Here is an 11636-nt window from a genome sequence, read left to right as displayed (position 1 = left end):
GGGCAACAGGAGTTTTCTGGCCGGAAGAGAGAGGGCCTAAGGTGGCGAATGGAAGAGAGGACAGGAAAAGGCAGAGATGTAAAATTGGCAGCGGAGGTAGCAGTTGGTCGCAGCAGAGATGGCGGAAAGAGATGGGCGGCAGTGAAGAGAAGAAGAGGTGGGAAGATGGGGGCTGCGATAGTGATAGTGAGATACGCAAGAAAAAGAAAAGAGAGGAAGATGGACATGAGGGACAACTAAAAAAATGTGAGGCAAGTGAACTCGAGGATGCACAGGGGAAATGATTAGGCAAGTAGTACAACGAAAAGAAGAAGAAGATAGGTGGACCAAAAGGACCATCGAGAGATAGAAATGAAGGGTCATCATGAGGGACCATAGAGAGGGAGAAAGAGTGATGCAGATGGCGATAGGCTTCCGACGTCTGTAAAAGAGGGGAGGGAAAGATAAGAGAGAGAAATAGAAGAGAGAGAAAAGCTCAAGAGTATCGACCCAAAAGTTTCTCTATCCTTCTTCTCAATAGGCAAGATAAAAAATTTATTAAGTGAAGGGTCAACGTACAATGGTGGTACGTGGTATATATAGTATTGTGCCCAAACATGGGTGGATTGATCAAAATTAAACCTATTTGCTGGAAATTAAGATTTAGATGAATTAAAAGAAATAGAAAAATTGGGTGCAAAATGATAGATTTGCCTCTTCCCAACAATTTGTTGAATTTCAAAACAATCCATGCGCTGCCCTAGAACTTTCGTGATCTTTTATAAATGATCCAGGGTTGTTCTGATGCCCGTTTGATTAAAATATGATTGTTTTCTTGTAGGGCTCAGTATGGTAATCGATTTGATACCAACTTCGAGCCATAGAATGTGTTTTTAGGCCACGATCATGTGACTTGAAATTTGAATGAATCTTGAAATTTCGGATCGATAGTGTGCTCGTTCCTTGATGCTTTTCTATGATTTCTTCGCTGAATCACACTGAGCATGTCGTCACGATCGCGGGACAACAAACGTAGCTCGATTCCGTGCCCGGATGAAGATTTTGCAACTTTAGAGTTTTGGCCGGAATATGGAATTCCAGCGATGGAATCTACAGTCATTTCATCGGCTTCGTGTACGGAATCTGATTGTTCATCATGCGTGAGATTCAGACCAATGGTAGCCATGGATGTTATGCACACGATGGAACTAGTTTCACGTCGATAGGGCTTGCAAGTGGCGTGATTTGGCCGTTCGAACAAGGCACGCTGCTGATTTTCCTGCACTTTCTTCACGGATCAGCAATTTCTCTAGCTTTTCTTAGCACTCGGGCATCGTCCCGGGGCGTGCCACCTATCGAAATGCTCTTCTCGATGAGACGAACACGCTCACAAAGTTTAAGCACAATCCAACCCTTCATTGGAGTTGAGTTGCAGGGTGGCTGCATGAGAATAACGTGCGACTCCTCCTGTTTCGCTCTTTCACCTATAACGTTTTCCTTGAGTTTACATTTAAGCTGAAATTTAACCTCTGGGGGTTTTCAACCATGCCCGATCCAATGGTGGTGGTGCCATAGCAAATTGAGACACTGAAATTATAGCTCTAGTTATAAGGTCCATTTCAGGGTGCTAGAGGTTGATTTTATCGGAATTGTTTCTCAATTTGTACTGCCTTAGACATGTCGAAATGAGATGAAAATTGGCAACACACTTTTGAGAGTCCTTATGAAGATATTGACCTGTTTTTGAGCTATTCTAGGACTGTCAAAATTTCCACTGTTTGTTAGGCTTTATTGACCGGGGACCCATTATGATGAAAAATATCTTCCAACAAGAAGTAGCACAGTTTGTTTTCAAGTGCTTGACATGTTAGAATGTGAAGGCTGAACATCAAAAACCTGCCAGGCAGTTACAGCCGTTACCTGTGCCAGAATGGAAGTGGGAGCACATAAATATGGACTTTGTGTCTGGCCTGCCTAGATTGGGTATGGGACATGACAGCATTTTGGTCATTGTTGACCAACTAACTAAAGCCGCTCATTTTTTACCGATCTGCACTATATATAGCCTGGATAAGTTGGCTCAATTATACATAAAAGAGATAGCAAGACTGCATGGGGTACCTGTTAGTGTTGGGTCCGACAAGGACTCCAGATTTACTTCAAGGTTTTGGAACAGTTTGTAATCGGCCTTAGGGGCCAAACTCACTTTCAGTAGTGCTTTCCACCCTTAGATTGATAGACAGTCAGAAAGAACTATTCAGACCCTAGAAGATATGTTGAGGGCCCGCGTTACAAATTTCAAAGGAAACTGGGACGATCATCTGCCTTTGATAGAGTTTGCTTATAACAACAGTTTCCAAGCCAGTATCCAGATGGCACCTTTTGAGGCATTGTATGGGAGGAAGTGCAAATCACCCGTATATTGGGACGAGGTTGGCGAAAGGAGACTGTTAGGGCCAGAGATTGTTCAAATAAAAACAAAAAAGATTGCTTTAATTTCAGAAAGGCTCAAAACAGCTCAGAGTCGGCAGAAGAGTTATGCCGACAATCGGAGAAGATATCTTGAATTTGAAGTAGGCGATCGGGTCTTCTTGAAGGTATCACCAACTAAGAGCATAATGAGGTTTGGCAAGAAAGGGAAACTGAATCCACGATCTATTGGACCCTTTGATATTTTAGAAAGAATTGGAGTCATGACATATCAACTAGCCCTACCGCCCAAGTTGGCCAATATTCATGATCTGTTTCATGTGTCACTATTGAGAAAGTATCAGCCTGACCCGTCTCATGTGTTGAAATATGAACTGATCCCAATCAGGGAAGACTTAATTTATATGGAACAACCAATTGAAATCTTAGACAGGAGGGTTCAAGTATTGCGCAACAAAGAGATTCCCTTGGTTCGGGTTTTGTGGTAGTATCATTCACGAGGAGAATCAACATGGGAACGAGAGGATGAAATTCAGGAAAAGTACCCCCATCTATTGATTGACTAGCTATTTTTAGGACAAAATCCTTTTAAGGGAGGGATAATATAAGGACCATGATTTCGCGGCCACGAAAGCACATACGGCGGCAGGAGTCTGAAAGGATTGAAGCACGTGCAGCAGAACGAAGCCTATCGTCGTGCAAGTCAAGGGGGTAACACCAGCTGCGAAGAGAGACAGAAGGGCATCGATGGCTCTTAAGAGAGAGACAGGCAGTGCCGGCTGTAAAGAGAGACAGAAGGGTAACACCAACTGCGAAGAGAGACAGAAGGGCAGCACCGGCTGTGGAGAGAAAGAGAGAGAGAAGGGTAACACTGGTTGTGAAGAGAGAGAGAAGGGCAACGCCACTGGTGCGCGTGAGGAGTAGCATCGTGTGCGTGAAGTTAAAGAGAGGCATTGCCGTTTGGAGAAGAGAGAAGAGTGGGGGGCAATGCCATTTGGAAGAGAAGAAAGAGCTACGCCGTGTGTGGCACTGCAATGTATGACGTAAAATTGCCACCTGCCCGCCACACACACGCCACTTGTCCTCATGTTTGCCATTTGTCCAGCCTTAGGCTGCCACTCAGCCAGCAGTACTTAAGCCTTCCCCTCTCACTCTGACGTCACTTCTTTTTTTCCTCATCTCTCTCTCTCTCTAAGACAAAACTTGGTGAAGTTCTCTACCTCATTGTTGGAGCAACCATTGTTGGAGTTGAAGAAGACTATAAAAGAAGATTTGGAGGGCACCATTGTTGTTTGAGTAAGTGGATCCACCACCATAGCACTATTGCCATGAGAATACATGAAATTGATTGTCTACATGATGAGTAATAAAAAGTGAATGTATTGTAGTAATTCCTATGCCTTGTTTCACTGAAATTGGTGCATTTGCTCTATGATGAATTTTAGCGGTGAAAAATAAATGTATGACTTAAAAATTCTGTAGAAAATGTATGTTTATGTGTGTATATTGTGAAGGAACAGTTACTATGATGTTATTCACTAAGAATTGATGGTTATGGAACATGTTCTTGAGGCATGTAAAGTGTTATTGTGAAATTTCAAAAACAAGTATGTTTTTGTAAGAGGCTTTTGAATAGCCACATGAGGTCTAATTGACCTCAAATCACTGCCATTAGAAAGATATGTGAGTCTAGTCAAATGTTCATATTCGCCCATTGCTGAAATTCTTTAGAAAAGTGAAGTTATGTTCCAAAATATATAAGTATGCCACTATTGGTTGTTCTCCCTGGATATTTGTACTGTCACTATTGTTGCCACCAGTTTTGACTAACTAAATAAATTCCATTTTCTTTCAAACCAATTCCATTTGAAAGATCTCTGAGTAGGCTTAAACTTGTATGTAGAAATTATTTCGAAATTCTTCCTAGATTGAAAGCTACACAATTATTTATAAAGTATGTCACTATGGACAATTTTTAATAAAACATAGAACCATCACTTTAGTGGGCACGGACCTTTGAACAACCAAATTGAGCCCAAATGATTTCAAAATGCCATTGTTGGAAAGATACGTGTCTTGGCTTAAACTTTGGTTTGAAAATTATCTTAAAATACCTCATGGATTGAAAGTTATAGTGGTGTGAAGTAGGATATGTCGCTGCCTCGCAAGCACAACAGGGTACAGCTAATGAACGCATATTTTATTGAGTCTTTAAAGGAACAAACAGGGTCCAATTACCTTCAAACCAACCCCATTTGAAAGATGGATTTGTCTAGTATAAAATTGGTTTTGGAACTGCCTCCAAATTCAATACAAAATGAAAGTTACGACCCTAATTATGATCGAACGTCACTGTTTTGAAATTACAGGAAATGCGAACTGTGAATATGACATTGTGATACTGTGAATATGATATTGTGACACTGTGAATATGATATTGTGATGCTGATATGTTGAGCTGATATTGACCACTACGCAATGGGCTACCCATTGGTAGTGGATGCTGTTGTACTATGATCATGAAACTGACACTGACTCTAACCACTACTCAATGGGCCACCCATTGGTAGTAGGTAATGTGATATTCTTTATATCATGAGATATTGTGCCTTTGACCACCACGCAATGGGTCACCCATTGGTGGTTGAATATTGCTCTGTCGGCTACTGATTTGACTGTACCTCGACCCCAATGATATGAATGGGGTCGGGAAGTGAAACTAGATAATCGGGTGGGTCGCTCCCCTCTCAATTGTTATGGGCACTACGCATTGGGACACCCAATGGTAGTGTAACGCTCTCTCTCCAAAAGGGCATAGGGAGAGAGTCGTCTATTGCAAGGCCACTGCCTATCGAATACCCCAAAGCGCGTTGGAGACGTGTGTGTGTGTGTGTGAGAGGGTATTACAAAGTGGGACACCTACTTGTCATTGTCCTCCCTCCTGAACGAGGGTAGAAGTTTCATGCTACAGGATTGGCTTGACCTGATCAATGAAACTTCTATTTTATGAGTAGGCTTCTCTAGCTTTCACTGCATAAACGGTGAACTGTTAATCTTACTGTCTGTTAAAAATGAAATGATTTATGATTTATGCACTGCATGTTCCTAATAATTGAACTGTGTTTATCCTTTCATTATGAATGTGTTAAGCGACATAATAGATGAAATTTTCTTGATACCTTTGTAAATTAGTGAGCACTGTTTATAAAGTTGGAAGGCAATGGTGTAGATCTGCTTACTGGGTTGTTAGCTCATTCCATTTTACTCCCATGACTGTAGAGTGAAGAGTGTTAGTCTCTTATTTGAAGGCGGGTAGTTGTTCCGTGTTCGGATGGTTGAAGCTTGAAGTTTTGTGGAGTTTCCTTTACAAACTTTTCATAGTATTTAGTGGTTATGCCACTATGATGTTTATATTTAACCTTGTATTTTTGGGCCATTAGTTCCTTGGAGAAATTGTAAGAAACTTTTGGATATTAGATGTTAATGAAATGGTTGTGCTCTTGAACTGTTATCTGTCCCAATATTTGGATTTTAGTTTTATTTCATAGTTTTCTCTTGATTCCGTGTTTTTATGCGTTGAGCCACTCCCACTTAGGTGGTGTTTGCCACCTCATGTTGCGGTCCCACACTCTGCTGCCCTCCGGCATGTATGGTATGGGCTCAGGGGGCGGGGTTGTGACAGTAAGAGATAGAGGGGAGCGCCACCGTGTGTGACGCTGCCGTGCCCGCAATGCCGCCGAGCGCGACACCTCCGTGCGCGATTGCTGGGGGAACTTTTATTCTTGCATGTTTGCCACATGAAAGCCACTTGTAGCCCACCATTTGCCACTTGTGTACCTAGTATACCACTTGTCAATGCTGCCCCTTCATCCTTGCTTATAAGAAACCCCATTTTCTCACCTCTCAAGAGTTTTTTTTCTCTCTCTCAAAAACACTTAAAACCTTAGGCTTGGAGTCTTGACTTTGAGAGGAAACCCGTGTGGGGGAAGTTGGAGTCCTTTGGCACAAGGTAAGTAGATCTAATATTCAAGTTTCCATTTTTTTTTTTTTTGCATGAAATTCAAGTATGATCTTTGAATGAGGAAGTGGTTGCGTGCTTTGCCCTGTTTTTCTAGGATTATGCTTCTTATCGGCATGATAGTTTTACTGAAAACATTTATGTTGACTGTGAAAAATTGTGGGAAAGTAACCCTGTGCTTCTAGTTTAAGATGGAAAACATCTTATGTTAATGTTCATTTTGGTCTAGAATTTACCGGTCATTTTCTATGATATGCCAAAATTGCAAACTGCATTTCCAAGAACTTTGCATGTTTTTAATTGGCACTGTTTACTAGAAAAATGATGTCCAATTGAGCTCAAACTAAATTTACATAAAAGATGGGTGTGTCTACTTAAAAACTAGTTTTGACACCATGCAGAAATTCTTTATAGTTCTAGAATTATGCCCCTGTTTGTATGAGTATTTCATTGTGGTGAGTTGCAGTGAAATTCATGAAATATTGCACATTTTATACTAAATTGTTTACTGACCAATTGAGCTCAAACTACCTTCAAATGAAAGATGGATATGTCTACTTCAAATTTGGTTTTGGGACCATATTGAAATTCCCCATGATTTAGAAAATATGCCCCTTTTTGTGTGAAAGTGTCACTATGGCGGTTGCAGTGGTTGTAGTGAATTTCAAAAAATGTATGTGTTTTTGTAATGGATTGTTTACTGACCGAATAGTGCCCAAATGATCTCAAACTTCTTTCAAATGAAATATGAGTTTGTCTACTTCAAAAATAGTTTAGAGACTATGTTAAAATTCTTTACAGTTTGGGAATTATGCCCCTGTATGTATGAATATGTCACTGTGGTGAGTTGCAGTGAAATTCTAGAACCATTATACATTTTCTACTGAACTGTTTGCTAGCCAAATAGTGTCCAATTGAGCTCAAACTACCTTTAAATGAAATATGGATATGTATACTTCAAATTTGGTGTTGGGACCATAATGAAATTTCCTATGATTTAAAAAATATGCCCCTTTTTCTATGAAGGTGTCATTGTGGTGGTTGCAATGAATTTTTAGAAACTGTACATGTTTTTGTAATGGACTGTTTACTAACCAAATGATGTCCAAATGATCACGGACCACTTTTAAATGGAAGTTGGGTGTGTCTAATTCAAAATGGTTTTCGAACCATGTTGAAATTCTCTATGATTTTGGAGTTACGCTCCTTTTTGTATAACGATGTCTCTGTTGTGGTTGCAATGAAGTTTCCAAAACTGTCATATGTTTTATGAAAAGTTGTTCACTGACCAATATATCTCTGATTATGGTCAAACCACTTTTAAATGAAATATGAATAAGTATATTTTCAAATTGGTTTTGGGACCATGACTAAATTCCATATGGATTGTAAGTTAGGCCAAATTGTATAAGAGGCTATCATACTGAAAATTTTGTTCTGTTATGAATTATGAAATATGCATGGTTGCAATGAGACATACTAATGATATAGTGAATGCTTACGAATTATTGAATATGCATGATTGTAATAAGACATGCTTATGAACTATTAAATGCTTATGAAATAATGAATGCTCATGTAATATTGAATGAGCATAGTTCACGCTTATGAAATAGTGAATGCTTATAAAATGGTGAATGCTTGTGAGATATTGAGTGTGCATGGTTGTAATCAGACATGCCGCATATGTGATATGAAGCACTACGTAACTGATCATCCATTGGTAGTGTATTGTGATAAGATAGTAATGTGATAAGGTAAGAATGTGATATGAAGCACTACGCAATAGGTCATCCGTTGGTAGTGTATTGTGATATGATAGAAATGTGATATGATAAGAATATGATATGTGATAAGACCTTGTGGTTAGCTATGTGACATGTGAAATGTGATTGATTGGCATGCTTTGAGCGTATTGCATGATCATACTGTGAATGTGATTGATTGGCATGCTTTGAGCGTATTGCATGACCACACTGTAAATGTGATTAATTGGCATGCTTTGAGTGTATTGCATGACCATGAGGTGATATGAGATTTATCGGCATGCTTTGAGCGTATTGCATTGCCTGACTTGTGACCTCTCTGACTCGCCCAATGATGCGACGGAAGTCAGGGTAGATGATGTTTGGGTGGCCGCTCCCCCATTCATAGTGATTTGGTACCTAAAAGGTGTAAAACTCCTAGCCATGGTAGCGTAAGGGGTAGTGTCTTGCAAGGCCATCACCTATCGAAAGCCCCGAAGTCGTTGGGGACTGTGTGTGCGTGAGTGAAGGTATTATAAAGTGGGTCATCCACTTGTCATTGTCTTCCCTCTTGAGTAATGGTAGAAGTTATAAAAAATAGGATTAACTTAGCCTGATGGATAAAGCTTCTACTTCGGGAGTAGGCGAATTAGGGAGTGAGTTAGTTAATGCTTGCTAATGTTGCTTACACTTATTGAACTTATTGAGTTATAATTATGGTAATTTGTTATGATGCTCTAGATGAAAGGGGTTTGATAAATTTCAAATTCATGTGATAGTTGTATTGTAATTGCTCATCCCTGAAAAGAAATTACTCACGACACGTTACTAATACAATTGTGACACGTGGCTTTATATTGTAAAACCTACATAAAACTTTAGGACAGATAGGAATAACAGTGTATGGGCAGGAATGCTTGACGCTTTGATCTACTTACTGAGCTTTATAGCTCATTCCGTTTTCTCCCATCCTTGTAGATTGACCGCTGCAGGTCGAGGACGGATGGGTAGTGATCGTGACTGGCGGATTGAAGGCTCGAGCTTGATGAGAAAACTTCCTTGTGATTGTAGCTGTTAGATGGCAGTTGGCAATATAATCTTTTTGTTGTGAAGATATGTATTTCTGTTTTTGGGCCTTTAGTGCCTTGGACAATTTGTAATACCTTGAGATTGTATATATATAAGTTTCGGTTTTAGTTTGTCTAGTTTTGTTGTGGTTATATTGGAGATTTTATCTCTCTTTCGTGGTTTGATGTGATTACCATTTCCTAAAAAGCGTTGAGCGCACTCCCACTTGAGTGACATGCGCTACCTCTGGTCGCAGTTTCTGCACCTTAGTGCTCTCCGGAATATACGGTTGGGGTCAGGAGGTGGGGTCGTGACATATGGCCTCCTTGTATTTAAAGTAAATAGCCTATTTATATACTATTTATATACTTTTTTTTAAAAAAAAAGAAAAAAATCTTTTCTATCTGACTAAGACTCACTCAAGTTTGACCAAGCCCCTAAATATCCATAAATCAGTGAGTATGTTTCCCTTATTGGTCACATCCCATATGAAAATCGAGCAAATGCATGCTGGTGGTTGGTACTTCACACTTTCATGAATTTCCAAGGCATGATTTATAATGAAAATTTCAATTCTCTTTTTATAAAAAGTATGTTGTATTGTTTTTCGAGGATGCCCAAAATATTTTTGGATTTTCTTTTGTGTATATGCCTTGAAATTTTTGGACTTTGAAGGTTTGAACAATAGGTAGTTTTGAAAATAAAAAACAAAATGTTGCGCACGATCATAAATTTTTTGGTAGGGATCTTTTTAATAATGGAAAAATAAGAGATATACACATAATTTTCTCAATTAAAAAAATTGCATTCAATATTCATCTAAATAGTTGGTAAGGGTAATTAGGTGATCAATAAAATTAAGTATTTTGACGAGGATGAAGTTTGTATAAGGCACCATTCTTATATTCTAGAAGGAAGGTGCATCCATAATTAGTGTAAAAAAAAGAAAATAGATGCACTATTTATATGACTTGAAATTTTTTTCTATTCGTTGACATGCATTCAAGGTTGAGTTGATCAATCTGATGGCCTTCCAATGTTCACGTTTATCTAGAAGAGATCTTTGAGGTGCACCTTTTCTTAATAGAATAAGTTTAACATATTTTATATCAACTTTTTTCTTTTGATAAATCTCCTCAAAAGAAATTTTTCATGTAAGGTTGCAACTTTATACTATGGAAGTGGGGTATACCTCAAAAATATGTAGAAAAGAGTATTTTAATGTTGGAAAATTTTCCAATTGATCATCTTAACATCGAGATGTACAATTTAAAAAAAATAAAAATTTCAAGTCTTAAAAGTAGTTCATTTTGTAAGAAATTGTTTAGACAGTCTATTTCCAACGTTTTGAAGTGTTTATAGATATGCTCAATTTGCTCTATTTTTAAAATTTTAAATTTCATAATTATGGTTAAACTTAAATTATCAAGCCATTGTAAAGTTCTAGACATTGGAACTACATTTTTCGGTACTTGCACAATATACATCTCACCCTCTGATAAACGGAAAAGTTTATTTAAGGTTGATACCTTAAAATATAGAATTGAGGTGTACCTCTAAAATTCGTCATAGAAAGTTATTTTGATGTTGGAAAAAAAATCTAATTGATCATGTCGACATCAAGATATAGATATGGAAGAAAAAAAGAGATTTCAATTTTTTAAAATAGTAAATCTTGTAGCACATTATCTTGACTGTCAATTTCCAATATTTTTGTGTTATAAGATATGCTTGATTGAACTATTTTTAACGTTTAAATTTTTATAGCTAAAAATAAAAAAAGACGGAAAAAATTCAGATAAGGGTGAGGCGCTAAACAATCAAATTAAGGTGCATCTCAAAAATTCACTAGAAAAGGTTGTTTCGATGATGAGAAGTCCTCAATTTCAATCATCTCAACCTCAAAATATATGGATACGAGAAAAAAATAGATTTCGAGTGTTGGAAATAGTGCATTTTATTATATATTATCTAGACCATCAAATTTCAAGTGTTCATAGATTTACTTGATCTACACTATTTTTTAACTTTAAATTTTATAATTAGAGATAAAAATAAATTTTCCATCCATCATAAATATTTTTTATATTGAAACAACATACTTCACCACTATTTGAAGGTGTGCCCTACTTTGATTGTTTTTGGTGCATCTCGTGACAAAGTTCGGGGATGCAACTTTATTTAATAGAAAAAGTTTATATAATGTTGATGCCTTAAAATGTAGACTTAAGGCGCACCTCCAAAATCCATCTGAAAATGTCATTTTGATGTCGGAAAAACATCTAATTGATCATCTCGATATCGAAATATATAAATATGGAGAAGTAAAGTTATTCCGAGTCCTAAAAATAATACGTCTTAAAACATATTATGTAGACTGTCTATTTTCGAGATTT

The sequence above is a fragment of the Amborella trichopoda genome, chromosome 5 (assembly GCF_054954075.1).
Source record: "Amborella trichopoda isolate Santa Cruz 75 chromosome 5, AtrichopodaSantaCruz75HAP2 v2.0, whole genome shotgun sequence".
Taxonomy (NCBI): Eukaryota; Viridiplantae; Streptophyta; class Magnoliopsida; order Amborellales; family Amborellaceae; genus Amborella; species Amborella trichopoda.
The sequence above is the reverse complement of the archived record's forward strand: the minus strand, read 5'-3'. Positions refer to the sequence as shown.